The sequence below is a fragment of the Gastrolobium bilobum genome, unplaced genomic scaffold (genome assembly GCF_033153095.1).
Source record: "Gastrolobium bilobum isolate Gb01-03AN ecotype WA unplaced genomic scaffold, APGP_CSIRO_Gbil_v1 utg34664, whole genome shotgun sequence".
NCBI classification, from domain to species: domain Eukaryota; kingdom Viridiplantae; phylum Streptophyta; class Magnoliopsida; order Fabales; family Fabaceae; genus Gastrolobium; species Gastrolobium bilobum.
This window is the reverse complement of record NW_026898931.1, coordinates 12,653-23,161: the sequence shown is the minus strand read 5'-3', so window position 1 is coordinate 23,161 and position 10,509 is coordinate 12,653. Positions and strand designations below refer to the sequence as shown.

The following is a 10,509-nucleotide window of genomic DNA, read 5'->3' as shown; positions in this document are numbered from 1 at the left end:
AGGTTCATCCTCGTTCTTGATGAAACTGTTACTCCTAACGACTTCATCAAAACGAATATTCCAACTCTTGATGCTTGTTTTAGCCCATATATTGACCTTTGAAGTTTCCATACCATATGCCGTTGGCCTTTGGCTTCAAAACCTTCAGGTTGTATCATGTACACTTCCTCCTTCAAGAATCCATTCAGAAAGGCGGTCTTGACATCCATTTGCCAAATTTCATAGTCATGATATGCTGCTATGGCAAGTACGATCCTAATAGATTTGATCATGGCAACTGGTGAGGAAGTCTCATCATAGTCAACTCCTTGTCTTTGACGATATCCTTTCGCAACCAACCTAGCTTTGTAGGTTTGAACGTTGCCATTTGCATCAGTCTTTCTTTTAAAGACCCATTTATTACTGATAAGAATTATTCCTTGCAGTTTTGGAACCAAGGTCCATACCTTGTTTTGATGCATCGAATCTATTTCAGATTCCATGGCTTCAAGCCATTTAGAGGAGTCAACATCGCTGACTGCCTCCTCATAGTTACTAGGTTCATCATCCTCAACAGTTTGATGACTCTCAATCACAAACCCATACCTCTCATATCGGACTTCTGTGGAGGGAGATATGCTCTTCCAAAGTTCACCTAAATTCTGCCAATTTCTAGAAAATTCACCAGAGTTTCCTTTGTTTTTCCAATAAATCCCAAATTTGCCAATGTGTTCTCTAACCTCAATTTTTACCTAATAATCATTGGGTGGCACACAAGGACCAGCAATGCCTTGGTGCTCTTACAACCCTTCATAGTTTATATCCAATTATTCAATTTATATCACATTACTTACATTATCAACACTTAAACATATTTCAATCACCTAGATCCATTTGCATGCATTATTTAAACATACACATAATCATAATCCTAAAATAGACCTATTGCCCTTTCATCATATAATATGCTTCAATATTACACAAGTTCCAAATGTAATAATTACAATTCCCCAATGTACATCTTAAAGCCATAAAATCTCCAAATACAACATAAATAAATAGACCTCAAAATGAAACATAATACATGTATGCAACTAGACTTAGGCAAAAGATGGCATGAACAAATATGACAATATACATCATTCCAAATCGATATGCAATGTTCATGCCCCAGGTCTAGCCTAGGCCCAATGGCCCCCAAAATGCAAAATACATAGAATCCTCCAGCTCAGCCTACAAGCTTCTTACCCACCGCTCCAACACCACTGCTAACTCATGAAATAAAGTCCCCAAAGCGGGGTGAGATATACGAATATATCTCAGTAACCCAGAGGTTCTGGAGAATACTCTGCCCAATGGCTCACTTCGATGCATATAAATAATACAATAAAACATCTGAAAACGGGATAAAGCAAGGGATTTAGTGAAATAGAGGAGCATATGGATACAAAATACGACGGAGCTAGAAGGGTCAATGCCAAAACCATGCAACGTCCAGCCTATTGGCTCGGCATATAAGCCTACGGGTTTCGAACCAAGGCGTGTTCCCAGAACATCAACCAAGGCACCCTCCATCCATATCCATCCGAGACTTCCTAGTGTGCTCCTATCCGGATCACACACCACGACCCAGGTCAACTGGAACTCCCTCACGGAAACCTATCCAGTGGAAGTCCGTAACGCCCGAAGGCAAATAGTCTACTGCCAGAGACACGATACATGCTATGTACCACCACACATACAATATGCATGAACATGTTATCTTATATTATTTACATACACTTCCTACCATTACCCTCAATGGGCATGGTGGAACACACAAAGGGATCAAACCCCAGTACCAAGGGATTATCTGTATAATCCTCTCCCACAGCTCCGACGTAATATATTTCCCGAGCTAGGTACACAACAGAAATGCCTACACATAGAACATTCCCAATTAATTTTCATTCATCCAAACACATGCAAGTTATTAATTCTACAAGCATGGTTCCAAAATACTCACCACAATCCCTCTTGGTCCGGGACCAAGGGCAACCCACCGAGCTCACGATTCAGGGTTCAAATCCACGAAAGGCAACCTACAATGACCATATACGGATCATCAAAACACGGTAAACCGCCAAATTCACAAAACATCAATTTTTCCTCCCCCCACCAAATGAGGTTCGGCCATTCATGTGTTAAAACACAAATTATTTTTCTTTATTTTCTTTTCATTTTTCTTAAGCATCCCAAGGTTACCCCAATGTCATTTTAGGTGCCAATTTGCATACTACATCATCACAACCTCATTTTGCCATTTATTTCCTTCTAGGTTCAAATGCACCTCTTACACAATCCAATTATTTTTCCTTAGCTTCCAATGCATTCTCTCAACATACAACTCATTTAAATACCATTTAATCATACAACACATCAACCAAATAATTTTACAACATCATATTCCCTATGATCCTACACAAGGCCGAATTGTACCTAACCATACACCAAGGGTTATTCAATTCAATTCAACTATTCCACAGCTCATACAATCCTATCATTAACTTATAAAACCATACAACAACTCAATTACACAATCCTAAAACAATCCAAAATCACAAAGTGTTGGATTTCTCATCAAAATTTCCTAAGTTATGAGCACATTTTCTCAATAATTTTTATTGCATTACTCCAACACATCATTCTAAGACATATGTAGTCTTTATTTGTTTAGGGACCTCTTACCTAAGATGTTTTTCCTTGTATAATTAAGGTTTCTTGACTTACGTATCATGTTTTAGCACAATCATGGTTGGAGGACATAGCGTTTTCTACTATTTATATCCTTATCTTCATTGTACATGTATGTTATAAGTAATGTTGTTCTATTTATCAAACTAACTTTCTCTTATTTGTAGACCCATAGCAGATATTGTCTTTCTTTCATTCACATTATGACAGAAGGTAGTCAGCAATCACAAAAGCGAAGTAATCATACGTGGACCGCACAAGAGGGCAAGGTCCTCGTTGAGTGTCTATCAGAGATTGGATCATGTTGGAAGGGAGATAACGGCTTTAAAGCTGGATATTCTAGTGCTGTGGAAAAGATAATGCACCAGAGGATCCCTGGTTGTACCCTTCGGTCAATTTCTCACATCACTTCGAGGGTGAAGTTGCTTAAAAAACAATATAATGCTATACATGAAATGGTTGGAGGAAACGGGGGAAGCGGCTTTGGATGGAATGATGCAAAAAAAATGATCGAAGTGGAGAAGGAAATATTCAATGATTGGGTGAAGGTGATTTATCTAATTTTAAAGCATTGCATTATTTATAACCATCTCATATCCTTTTGTACTATATATAATGCATAACATGTTTCTTTTGTGCAGAGTCACCCTACTGCAAAGGGTTTATACAACAAGCATTTCCCTCACTATGATGCTTTGGGGACTATATTTGGCAAGGATGTGGCTAGTGGTGGAAATGCAGAATGCCCACAGGAATCAGTTAGCCATCTGGAACGAGACCATGCTTTTATTGATGAGAGTGGAATTGGTTTTGATGACTACCTTGACCTTATGGGAGACTACATACCCGCACCCCTCCAGGATCCAGCAGTGCCTGAGATTGCAACTGAAAACCCAATCGAAACAGCATCTGCATCTGCAGTTAATGTCCGAAAGGGAAAGAAAAGACAAAGGACCTTCGATCCTGTAGTTGTAGAAGCTGTTGGTGTCATGAAAGGTATTTCCCAAAATTACCAGAAAACTACCGATACCATGGACAAGTTGGTATCGTGCTTTCAACAGCAGCAAGCTGGAAGCAACAGGCGTATGTCTATTGTGAATGAGCTTGAAAAATTTGAAGATCTAACTATGCCTCAGATGGTTCACATTGCTGTTAAACTGGGTAAAGATAGCAATTTAACAGACATCTTCATGCAGTGCAGTGATGGTGCTCGGCGGTGCCTGGTGTCTGGGTTGTTGTCTGATTACATCTGATAATAGACAGCAGTGTTTTTTGGTCCAGTTTGGATATTTTGATAACATTTTCTATGTGTTACTTTTTGGTGTGGGTTGTTTTCCTAATACATGTTGCAAATACCATGCTTGTTAGAAGTGGATACACATTGCTGTGTTAGAGTCATATATACCTCACTGACTCTTGGAGTATTTTTTGTATTAGCCATAACTGATACAAGTTAAATTATGTCTATTATGAGGCCAACTGAGTTCCGATACAAGGCCCCACAGGTAACACAGTATTTTGGGTGATGTTGACCAATTTGGTTTTGTTCCTGCACATGCATCCTCCTTTGCCAGTACATTTGCTGCACAATTCCCTAACTCATAGGGTAATGGTAAGGTCAATCGTCCAATTTAGGAGGTATCTAGTAATAGCATAGGTATATAATTGTTGATTTATGTATATGCAACATTGTCATTGTTCTGCAACTGTTTTGATCCAGTATGAACACCATTGTCATTGCGGGTTTGGTAAATTTGAGTGGATTTGAAATCATTGGATGCTTTATAGTTGTATAGTATACTTTACTGATTTTATTGTGGAGATATATTGGTTACCTCTTTGTTTCTGTTACTTTCTACAGATGTTTTTATGGGATGCTTGCAAGGTGAAAGCATTCCTTGATTATTCTAATCGTAGCTGCAGCTGCTTCATTGGCACTGGGGATAAAATCTGAGGTGAGGTTGGCCGAAAAAGTTATGTTGCAATTCTTTGTACTTGGTGCAAACAGTGGTTTGCAATGTTGATTAGCATACAAATATTAATCTCCAAACTACGCACTGGTCTTTGTTTTCTGCTTTTTTTTACCACTAATGTTGAAGACTGCAAAATATTAATCCTCTAAATGAGCTATAATACCTTCTTGGTCATGTTGTGGTCTAATGGGTTTTGCTAGAGTTTTGAAGTTGCCCTGTCCCTTGTAATTCTTTCTTCTTGGTATTCTTTGATTTGTCAATAGTATGATTATCTGTCCCTGCATCAGGTTGCCACCTATGACACCATTGCCTGCAAATGATGCCTCATCATGTCTTCCTGGCAGTATATAGCAAAGGACAAGATGATTACAGAGTGTGTTGGCTACTGTGTTTGTATTAGTGTACAGTGACTGGAGTTTGCGAACAGCCTTGTATGTAACTAATTTGTCAACTTAGGACCTTGCTTAATGAAGGCAGTATTATATATTTGGATATTCAAAAAATGTACTTGGGTGCATCACAAAGTTATTCATTGTAAATGTAAAAGGGACGTATTCACCATATTAGTAATCAGTTCCTTTTTAATTGTCTTCACTGGTCTCTGCAAAATACAGTTGTTTGAAGCTGCTATTAATGAACAGGTTATTCTAAACTATTATTAACATGAAAGGGTATGCTTCTTTGTCCCTCCATAACATGATCTTGTTATTAATGAACACTAATGCTTATCACATGAGCTACTGTCATACAGATTTTATATAAAGTAATACAGCAATTTGGAACTTAATAGTATACTTTCATATATTGAAATAAAAACAATTACAACTTTTGATCTGTCGAAAACAAAAAAGGAAATTACAGTGACAAGAAAGGAAATTACAGTAACAACAATTACAACTTTTGACAATGCTGGAAAAGTCATAAGGCATCGTAAGGCATCATTTGTATCAACTGCGAAAGGGACTCTCTTCCCCTTCTTGCTGCTTCTAATTCCTTCATTCCACTTGTAATGCTGTATACACCCTGACCTTAAAAAATGGCAGATAGACGCCACTGGCTGCATGCTACAGGGACTCTCAATCCACTCCTTGGACTTGCACAGATTCATGAAGTAATATACCACAATCCCAAAAGAGGTCAAGAAAGCACTAGCTACATAAACAATTTTGGTAGCAATAGTCATCACTAGTATTGTATCTTTCAAACAATTGTATCTTCCATGAACTTCAATAGAAATATGGACTCAGAACCAACTATTGGTGTCAAAAACAAGTAAAACAATTCTCATGCCTTGTTTCAGTTCACTTGCTCACCAATTAAGTCCAAACCCATAACGAGGAATGACAATCCTGGAAGCCTTCTTCTTGGAAGGTACTTCTACTTGCTTAAATTTGCGTAATAATTCCAAACCAGACTCTGACTGCCTTCTGAGAATTTTATCTTCACTTGAAGACTTTGATTCTCTCTCAGCCAAGGCTAATAAATCTAACTCAGATGATCTCCCTGTCTTCTTTGTCACCACCCACTCATAAGCACTTCCAAGTTGAAACAGTCTAGACACCATGGCATTGAACTTTGTAACAGACATGGTGTTCTCAAAGGGGAGATAAGGAACCAGAAAAGGGACATATTTTGGGGATGGAAGAATGTTCAAGAAAGACATGAAAATGGGGACATAACATATCAGGAAATGGCCTTTATCCTCCAAAGACTTTATCCTCCAAAGACTTGTTGTTCCATTGAATCCAAAGAAATTCAGGAAATGACCATTAACTTGTTGTTCCACTTCAAAGTGAAAGCACAAGTTGATGTTTTGGAGCCTTGTAAGCAAATTCTCATCCTTGTTCACAAAGGACCATCTAGCCTGAACCAAACCAAGTCAGGTTTTCCCTGCAAAAGAAAAGTCACAAAATCTTTAGACAGATTTGTGTAGGCAACACAAAGAAAACTTCTCCCTTGTTCTTATTTGGCTTACAGTACCTACCTTGAAATGGGATTCTGTTAGTTTGAGGAAATCAGGATTGGGCTGGAAATCAACATCAAATATTGTTACAAATTCATAGTCTTTGACATAGTACATGACATGGATGACTTAAGATTTCCAGCTTTATACCCAGTTCTGATCAATCTGTGTCTGTACACAATGTTGACCCCTTTCTCTTTCGAAGAGGACACATCATCTTGGATGAGAAGTTGTAAATTGGCATCATCTGAATCATCTAAGACTTGAATTAGTATTCTGTCTTTTGGCCAATCAAGTTGACAAGAAGCACCAATGGATTGTGAATAAACCTTAAATTGAAAATATGACTCAAAATTTCAATGGATTGAGAAGTACCTAAGATGAGTCCTGCTGCTAGCCATCCTCCTGTTTTTGATTTGTCAGTAGGGTGACCTCTAAAATCCACTGCAGGAACGTGCTTTCTACACCTTCTGTTTCGCCATTACTTGCAGCCAGAACCTGTAAAATTGGGGTTTAAAAAAAGGCCAAACCATTTAGACATTTACAAAGTTTAAGCTTTGAACAATTAGACTATATCTTGAAGATGGAGTTAATATACCATGTTGTATCTTTGGTTGGAAAGTGATAGGACTTGCATTCCTAATTTAGCTCCTAACTTATCATCATGAAGTCACAGTCGTACTCATCAATTGGAAAAAGAAAAGCATATCCAAAATCCATGTTTTGGAGATACAAGACAAACATAACTACTTCAACATTTCATGCAATACATAAATAATCAATTTAACACACAAACATTATACACAATACCTACGACAAACCAACAAGTACATATATTTCCCAAAAGAAGAAACGCTACTTCTAACAACATCCACGACCACTGTTACCCTAAATTACAATAGCACACAACATAACTAGACATATGGTAGTCCACACTCCAATTACAATCCATAACAATACAAATCAACCAAATATCAACATTGCAGTCATTACGATCCCAAATGTTATCACAATTACAATTATCAAGACATTCTCTGATTTCATCAATTTCTCCAACTTCACACAATTGCGACAACTAGGTTCTTCAAACCACTCAAAAAATGGCAATCATGCTGTGTTCTGGAATTAGGACATCAAAGAAATTGTCTTTTGGGATTCCTTGGTGTATTTGAAATTCGCAACGCAGCCGGCACTCCGCAATAGCACATCTTCACCCTGGAAGGGGATAAGGACGAAGAATGCCTTGAGAAGACGCCTTCAGCTCCACCTACTCCCGATGGAGGTCCACCCATGCTTCCGTCAATGGTCGTGCAGTACTCGATTCCAAGACTCTTCCCACGAGTCACTTAAGTTTTGGTTACTTCCGTAACAAGAAGGACACAAATGTCCACTTAAGTTAAACTTATAAGCAACAAACCAACAAATATGTATATACTATAATGCAAAACTCATTCACCAAAGATTTCCCAACATTATAATTTCAATAATTCAATTTATAAAAACACACAGTACCCTAAATTTAAATTTCATTATTAATTATTAGTTTAGTTCTATTCAGCATAAGAATAGTTTAATCCAACAATCACTGCTTCCTACCTTTTTATGTTCATCAGAAGTAATTTTCAACCAGGTTATAGTGTTACGTGCTTGTGTATGTTTAAGGGTTATGACAAACTTTTTTCCCTATTCTGAATGATGTCCTTACAATGATTTGCAGGCCACTGTGTCTGGATTACAAGTTATTGCACAAGTTATGACACAAGTTATGACCCATTTTTCAAAGCATAATAGTAATAAATGTGACTTTTTAAAAGTATAAATAGTGATATTAAGTACTACCAATGTATACTTTGCCATTCCCTCGGTACCTATAAAAGAGAGACTCGTAACATAACGCAACACAACATGCTCAACTGTGTAACTGAGACACAACCAAAAGTGTAAGATGGCGCAAATGAGGAACAAGCAAGTGATTCTAAGGAAACAGACATGATGAAAATGTGAAAGCAGAACGGGAAAATGTGAAAGCTTCCTTGGTAATACATTATTACAGAGGAAGAAGGTAGATGAATATGACTTAGGGTTCTTGTATACATTAATTCAACACCCTTTTGGAACACAACAACGATGATACCCATGACCAAATAGGGGGAAAAATTGAATGAGCATACCTCTTGTGATGGTGGACCAATTTTTATAAAACAATTGCAAGCATATAACATGCCCTTTCTTTCCTTCCGATGCGTCAATTGGAGGAGTCTTGTGACTTAATTGTGGGTAAGTTTCAACACCTTTCATGGATTGATTTGATGATTTAATTTCATGAAAACCTAGAGCTTGTATGCTTGATTTATGGAGTTAGAGAGCTCAAAATGAGATTGTGTAATAGATGAATAATAACCAACAAACATAGATCAACAAATACTAGTTAAAAATACTCCAACTCAAGCACGACTCCGCCAAATGTTAAACATATTTTGCGCGATTTCATCCCTCCAAAGTGTCCGTGCATTGGAAGACTCGACATGAGTAATAATTTCATTTCCTCCAATGTCATCTTCACCCTGCTGCATGTTGACGTCATCAGCTTCTAAAGGATCAATTGTCATTTCTCTTCTTATGTGGTTATGAAGCAAGCAACAAGCAGTTATAATCCTGCATTGCGTCTTAACCGGATAGAATGACTTTGATCTGACAATTGCCCAACGGCACTTCAGCATCCCAAAACATTTCTCAATGACATTCCTTGCAGATGAATGATTCATATTAAAAAAATCTTATGGTGTCCTTGGTTGAGGCCCCTGCCTCCATTCAGTGAGATGATATCGTTGTCCTTTATACGGTGTCAGGAAACCTTCACCGTTCATGTATCCAGCATCACACAGGTAATAGTAACCTACACAAACACAAATAATGGTTCATAAAATTAGTTAGTTATAGCTTGAGCATAATGGAATGATAATTAGCTAATAGAAATGGTCAGTTTAGTACCTTTTGGAACCCTTAAACCGTAAGTCCGCGCGATTGCATCTCTTAGAACCCTTGAATCTGCGGCTGACCCCTCCCATCCAGGAAAAACATAAATGAACTGACCGTCCTGAGAACAAACCCCTAACATATTTGTTGCTATGTCACCCTTCCTAGTACGGTATCTTGGCTTGTCAGCTTGCAAGGGATTTATCTTTATGTGTGTCCCGTCGAGAGCACCCAAACAATTCTAGTAGTTCTAACCACAAAATTAATAACCATTTCAAACATGCATGGAGATGATTTGTAAGAAAAATATTACAACTAAACCCTAAACTATTATGTTACCTTGAACCACTTCCATCGTTCATCAGTCGATGTTTCCGCAACTGGTTCAGGCCGTTTCAGCAAAACATTATGACATCGTAACACAGCGAGTAACACATTTGAGAACTGCCTACTGATGGTTTCACCAGACCTCTTGAATTGTCTTTTTATAATCCTATTCTTCACATCATGGGCCAATATATGCAGAAATATTGCGACCATCTCTTCCACACCCATATACGCAGTTGGTTCAAGCTTCCCAACTGTTTTGACCGACTCACACAATTTATGAAAACACCTTCTGTCCATCCTTGTATTCTCAATACAAGCAGTGTCACTTATATGAACTATTCTAAGGAAGTTAACTTCCCTAACCCTAGCCCTGCCGCAATGATCTAAGGTTCCTCTCTTCCTATTAGGGCTCGTGGTTTGAATATGTCGTATTAACAAAGCACACAGACTAACTAACAACATGGTCAATTGATTCAAACACTGGAAATTCATAATGAGTGCAAGAACGAAACTAAACTCCATTTCATCCCCCAGGGCCATGATCTAACACGAAAG

The 10,509-nt window shown here is 37.9% G+C and overlaps 1 pseudogene; it reads right to left on the bottom strand.

The window, feature by feature from the left end:
- Window positions 1–5,994: 5,994 nt before the first annotated feature.
- Window positions 5,995–7,940, bottom strand: LOC133285626 (xyloglucan glycosyltransferase 4-like; annotated as a pseudogene).
- Between the last annotated feature and the right edge of the window lie 2,569 nt (window positions 7,941–10,509).